At 45.3% G+C, this 6,899-nt stretch overlaps 1 long non-coding RNA gene across 1 annotated transcript; it reads right to left on the reverse strand.

The window, feature by feature from the left end:
• Positions 1-1,117: 1,117 nt before the first annotated feature.
• LOC146762383 (uncharacterized) lies at positions 1,118-3,956 on the reverse strand. Its single transcript, XR_014942309.1, has 3 exons — positions 3,866-3,956; positions 3,550-3,629; positions 1,118-1,524 (listed from the first exon to the last, which is right to left on the reverse strand). It is a non-coding gene; the product is annotated as an uncharacterized LOC146762383 (long non-coding RNA).
• Positions 3,957-6,899: the final 2,943 nt, after the last annotated feature.

Raw genomic sequence — 6,899 nt, forward strand, 5'->3', positions numbered from 1 at the left:
TCAGGACCAGTTCTCTTAAATATTTTCATCAATGGCTTGAAAAAAATAAATAAATAACTTAAAGATATATTAAGTAAGCTTGCAGGAGACACTAAACTGGAAGAAGCTCTTAACTCCCTCAGGAACAGAGAGATCTTGACAAATTAAAGAGCTGGACAGTCACCAACCACATGAAGTTTAACAAGAGCAAGTGCCAAATTATGCACCTGGGATGGAACAAGCCTGGATTTACGCACAGACTAAAGGATGAGAGGCTGGAGAGCAGCCATGCTGGAAGATTTCAGGGAACTCTCAGTTGAGAGCAATTTGGATATGTGTTAGCAGTGTGCCCAGACATCCAGGAAGGCCAGCTGTACCCTGGGGTGCATCAGACACAGCATTGCCAGTGGGCTACAAAGATGGTGAAGCAAAACATACTAGGAGCTGCTGAGGTCCCTGTGTTTGCTCACCCAGAGCAGAGGAGCTGATGGAGGCCTGATGGCGGCTGCAGCTCCTCACAGGGAGCGGAGGGGCAGCGCTGAGCTCTGCTCTGTGTGACAGGGCCCAAGGGAACGGCATGGAGCTGTGCCAGGGGAGGGGCAGCTGGGGGTCAGGGACAGGGTCTGCACCACAGGGCAGTGGGCATGGAAAGCCATTCCAAGAGTCTCATATGCCTAAAAGAAGCCAACAGCATAGGCAGTGCTAAGCCAGTGCTCCCCCAGAATCTAGAGGAGGGTGTCCTGGCAGGGACAGTCCTCTCCAAGGACTGCATCAGTGTTGGGGCAGTGGCACTTGCTTGTCTTACAGGAAGAAAAACTGCTAAGATGGGAGGATGGGTAGATTTGAAACCTGAATACACTTCCTCTTGCTGTAAGGAGGATTGGGAGCAAAAACTACAGACAAAAGGTAAGGCTTAAGGAAGAGAAGGAAAAAAAGAAAAAAGAACAAGGTACAGCAGAAAACCTTGGCCTGTTTGCCCTCAGTGCTGCCAAGAACAGTTATAAAGTTCCCCATGTGATATTGCTCTGCCTCATCGTGGATTTCCAGTTGCCAGACCTTCTGCTGGCAAGTACAATGCTGTGTCGCTGCAATGGGAAGGAGCAGCTAGCTCAGGTCACTGAACAGAGGGCATGGCACAAAGATAGAAATCTTGAGAAGAACTTTGAAATCTTATCCGAAACGCATGTTGAAGATAACAGTATACTTCTTTATATGCTTTTCCAACTGGAAGTCTGGCCATCTCATAGAAAAACAACTTCTTTGGACATATCCCTGTTTCTCTACCATGTATGCAGGCTTCAGCTCTTCAGACATCCACATGAGTATATAGTTATTCATGCTAAAAATAGGGTGTTATCTATTGAAGGCCACACATGTACCTGTGTAGGCCTGTTGGAGTGTCAGAATGAGCCCAGTGACTGAAGATGTCCCTTCAGTGGTGTCCCAGCCCTGCAGCAGGACCAATCCAAGCAGACTCTTCCCTTTAAGAAGCACTATTTGGACAAGGCCAGTTGACAGGGAACTGTTTCCAAACCATCTTCCTTTCTAAGGAGAACAAAGGGAGAAAGCACAGGATTAATTAGGCATCTTTTTTCTGTCTTATAGTTTAAGACATTTTGCCCTCATTTTGCACCATGTACAAGTGTCTTTGGCTGACTGGGTGTCACTCAGAAGCACAGACGGATCTTCTGCTATAGAATATATGCTCCTGCCTTTGCTGGAGCAGGAAGCCTTCCTCCTCCTCCCTCCTCACAGCACTCTTTCCAGTCTAGAACATAGATAATTATATTCGTTTCCATGCTCTGTTTAACCAAAGTGGTATTTCTTAAACAATACCATAAACTTAGACAAAAGCACTTCATTTTCAGTCTTGCACTTATTTTCCATTTGATGTTAAGATCTGTTCCTTGTTTTGAGACTGAATAATCCATAAAAATAATCGTAATCCCAAGGTAAATGGGGAGAAAGAAGGAGGGGAAGACAGGACCAGAAGGTCTTGGGACCTGTTGCACTGCAGCTTATTACAACAGGTCATAGCAGTTAGGTTATGTTACAACACAATACCTATATAAATAGATAAGGGTAAAGTATACAAAATTTATATACATCTAATACAACACATTTTTCTCAGTACTCCTGCACACAAAGGGGAAAGAGAGCACAAACCTCATGTTTGGTTGACAAAACATTCTGCTTGACCAAAGTATTTATGCTAGAAAAATGAATTAGTGACCTAAGTAACTTCTGCCATGCCACGAGGTGGAGTTAGGTGTGTGCTAGAATGTTCCCATCCCTCTGTATCTGCACTGAACTGTTAAGCAGATGCTCACTGAGGAGAAAATAGACTGCAACAAACTGGCACAGATCTGAATTTATGGAACTGCCATAGAGATAAAATACATTTAAGAAGTGCTGTTTCCATTTTCTTCTGATAAAAGCTATTGAAACGTTAAAAATATCTACTGTTTTCATATAGCATAGTATACATATAAGTAAGAAGGGAACAGACTCCACTTTATTAATGTAAAATGTGAAGATATCGCCAGATCTCACACCAGCCTCATGGGAGAACCAATTTGAAGTTTCTTTTCATCGCAGGGAACAGTTTCTGAGCTCGTCAACACAACTAGCAGCACTCAAGGTCTGGTCAGAAACTGTAGCCAGTGTATGGGAGCTCCAGGGACCCTGGGCACTACAAAGAAAACATTCTGTGCAGTATATCTAAGTGAAGATCTCTGCACTGTACATACAGTGAATTGCCTTTCTCCTCTTCAATAGCTCTGCTTTTCGACCATACTCCCAGCACTAAACTCTAGCCACTATGTAATACAAGAATATTCCAGCCACTTCAACCACACTCTACCTAAACTAAGGCAAGAACCTAAAGCAGACCATTTTCAACCCTGGTGCAAATCCTTTTCATTCTACCCCAGCTGCTTCAACTGCATGTAACAAGCTCCTGTACTGTGCAATGAGCAGTCATTACAAACTCAGACAGTTACATTTATAAATTGGTTTCTCCTCTCACAATCCTGAGGAGAGCTCAGGCAATTACTATACCAAACTAACCTACCTCCATATCAAGCCTTTGTTTCAGTACTCTAGGAAGATTTAAGAGCATGAATTTGAAGTATCCTTAGCATTCGGATAACAGAAGCAGGAGTAGAAAGCTACAATGGAGAGTTATCTGCCCCTGCATGTTCTCAGATACCTTCCAAGTCAGGCTTACAGCTCCAGAGCTGGTGGTTAGTTGTCACATCAGCCTCCAGGGTTACATGAAATCCAGCATCCTAAAAGTCTTCTATTACATACCAATGAGAGAAATTGCCATACCAGCCTAATTGATGATCAGGTCTACTGTAACAGTGGGAATGAAAATTAACCTGAGCACCACTAGTCATTGCACATTTTCAAGTAGAACAAGAGAAATCTGAGAAGTGTTTTAAATTCCACTTCTCTTGACTATGAACCCCCACACCTACACACATCTCCTTAGAATCATTCAGCATCTCAGTGTCCTGAGCCCAGTATGTTGTGCACCATTGTACTCAGTGTGTGCTTCTCACTCACCTTGGAAACAACTGTGTTGTCAGAGAAACATGGCCTAAAGTGGAATCTCATGCAGGTTGCTGCAGAAAGTTTTCTAGTCACTACCATAAGAGAAGAAAAATTAAAAATTAGCAGAAGCATCAACCTTTCTCCTTACAACTACATTCTCATACAGAATAGTTCATTTGGAAAGGACCTACAAAGATTATCAAACTTGACCACTCCCCAGCTGACCTGATGTACTTACACTCCCTTAGTTTGGGCAGCCTAACAAAAGAAAAGCCCAAGTAAGCATTACTGATGTCTCCAGTATTGCCCAGAAAAGCTAAGAACTGACCTGTTCACAAAATAGCTGAAGCACAGAAACTGACTGAGGCTATATAAATGCTCCCATGGCAAGGAGCAGAGTCAGTGTGTGGGTGGGGGCCTCAGCTAGGGTTGCCCAGGACAATTAAAGGCTGTCCATGCAGCCAGGGCAGCTCACTTTGGCAATACTTAGTTTTTCCATCTCCCATGTATAGGCCGTGAGTCAGCTTCCATTGCGGTTGCTCTGAGTTTTTTACCTAGCAACAAGAGAGACAGATAGATTGGGGGGGGGGGGGAGGGAGGAGGGAAAGATACGGAAGCACAATCTAATGAGAAAGATAAAAACTAAATTGTCAGGGAGATTACCCCAGTATGGTGCCAAGAGCTACTTGAGTGTCTAAAGGACAAAGACCAGTTTGCAAGTAGCTAAGTTCTTTCTATACTTAATCCTTCCTGGGAGACCATGACCATGTCTCATGGAATGAGGGACACATCCCGCTCTCCCTCAAGCCATGCTGAGGATGTACGGGCTTGTGTGCTTCAGCCTGTGTGCCAGGAGTTCCATATCAGCTCGATAGTGACCAAAAGGCATTGCCATTTGCTGAGTATGAGCTCAACACACACAAAAAAAGCCTCTTAATACAGGGCACAGAGAGTAGCCATGATGCTGCCCTTGTTCTGCATACAGAGGTACTGCAAGTGAGCATCTCCATGGCTGATCTTCTGCCAGCTGAATTGAAGATGTGGAAGGATGGGAAGATGTGGCACCAAACGCTTCCCAGGGGACAGCCCCCATCAGGGGCCAGAGCACTGCACCCTTTCCCAGGACATGGAGTATGGCAGCAATCACAGCTGGTGTCAGGCTCAGGACCAGAGGAACTGAGCTGCCCCACCATCTCTTCCCAGAGAAGGTGCCTTTAGAGATTCAGGGGTCAGCAGTAGGGAAGACTGTGCCTCCACATGCTCTAAAAAAAGGACTTTGTTCCCGCTCAGCATTTTTTTTTCCCATCTGGGCTAAATCCACTCTTAGAAAGAGATAACTATCTCCAGGGAAACAGGCTCTCTACACTCTCTGCCAGCTCCCCCTCTCCATTTGCAGTAGGGTCATTCTGCAGCAAGACTGAATTATGCAGGCACCATGGGACTGCCCCAGGCCAGAAGAACTGTGAGCACAGGATGCTCCAAGGTAACATGTGCTGGTCTATGTAATCGAGCCAGGACCACCATGGGACCTTCTAGAGCCTGTCCAGCCCCAAAGAGCTCACATAAAAGTGATTAGAGAGATTAACTATGTTCAGAAATCTTTCATTACCCAGGCTGACTCGTGCAGTCTGCTTTGAATCTTCTCCTTTTCTGCCCAAAATAGCTTAATGTTCTCAGCACCAGTCTTCTTTGCAAGCATGCTCACTCCCCTTTCTTCTTCTGTGGAAAGCCAGACATGCCCTGCTCACAGAGGTCCTTCTCAGTCATCCACAATGCTGTCCACCCAATAGGGGCCAGCTACATTACTGCATCTCCATCCCCAAAACCATTCCTTCCCGTCCCCATCAGGTCACCACAAGTCTGTGGGATCAGAACATCTCAGGGGTAGCATATCACTGCATGACAACAGGCTGTGCCCACTGCAGGTCCCCATGGACACCATTTCCAGCTTGTTCTGGCCAGTTGTCACCTCCTTTCCCCACCCTGCTTGGGAAGCAATTTATGTTACGATGGAGGAAGGTTTCACCCCTGTTTCTGGGCTCTACTCTCCAGTTTGAGCCCCAAGAAAATTCCCACAGCAGATTCATTTTGGACTGGTTTGGGTTGCAAGAAAAAAGAACTCTGTTTGAGCAAGCTGCTCTGCTTTAGTGTTGAGCCAAGAAAGAGACAAGCCCACAGGGGTTTTTCTGGGTTACAGTCTCCCACCTATGGGTGGCCATGACACTTCTCTATGGACTCCACCCCAAATAACCCAGCTGGGAACCAAATCCCAAACCTGTTCCTGATTCAGGGTGCCCCTTCTCTGCTCAGCGGCAGAGACACCCCATGCACCAGCAACCCAACCAGCAGATCTTGCTGAATGAATAACAGCCACTGGTAGACATGCACCTCCTGCAGAATTCCTGTACCCCAAACCTGCAGGCATGTCACAGTGCAGAAGCACAGCCCTGACACAATGCTCGCACAGAGTTTTGTTGCAGGATCTGTGCCTTATCGCGCCTCAGCATCTGAAAGCAGACTTTGGCTAAGTCCTACACACTGCTATTTAAAGTAAGCCAATTTGTATTCATTCTGCTTGCTACATTCACCAGTTGTTCAGAATTGTGTTTGAAGCTGAAGGGAAGAGGAAATGTACAACAAGAAAAAATTATACACTGGTAAATTTTGTTCTAATCCCTTCTCCTCCCATTATTGCTTCCCCTTTTTTTTGAGTTGCTTTTTTGTTTTCTGTTTTATGTATTATTAGCTTTAGAATAATTTTGACTGAGAAAATATGTAGCTGATAGGACAGACTAATTACACTACCTAGAAGAATTAATTACACCATCTGTGACTGACAGCAGAGCTTGACTCGCTGCTTCCTGGTAGATGAAGCTACAACACCAGCTGCCCTGAATCTTCCCTCGCAGAAGACAAAAGAGGAAACATCATTTAAAAGCCATTACTTCTCTTTTTGAGCAATTTAACATCATTTAGTGACCTAGTCTGACTGGCCAAGTCAGGGATGTGGCTCAACTGCCTTCCTTTGTGATCTTAGAAGAAAATATTTCTACACCCACTCTGGCCCTCTGCTCCTAGCAACCAGCTGGCTCAGTAGCTAAAACGGACCAGGTCCTATTTGCAAGACAAGAGGCACAGTGTGGCTCATATCCCTGTAGGCACTCTTCTACTCTTTCATCCCCTGGGACCAGTCTATGGACAAAGGCATCACCAATCAGGTTTTGTCTGTGAGTTGGCACATGGTAAAGCTGTGCCAGAGCCATGCTAACAACATGGTAGTCAGGATGGAACTTTTAATGTTTTAATGGAGCTGTTCCTGCCCTTTTTGCCTCCAGCTCTGCTGCAGCTCTTTTCCTCCTACT

This window comes from Coturnix japonica, chromosome 1, assembly GCF_054131305.1.
Source record: "Coturnix japonica strain WE chromosome 1, WE-NBRP24, whole genome shotgun sequence".
Taxonomy (NCBI): Eukaryota; Metazoa; Chordata; class Aves; order Galliformes; family Phasianidae; genus Coturnix; species Coturnix japonica.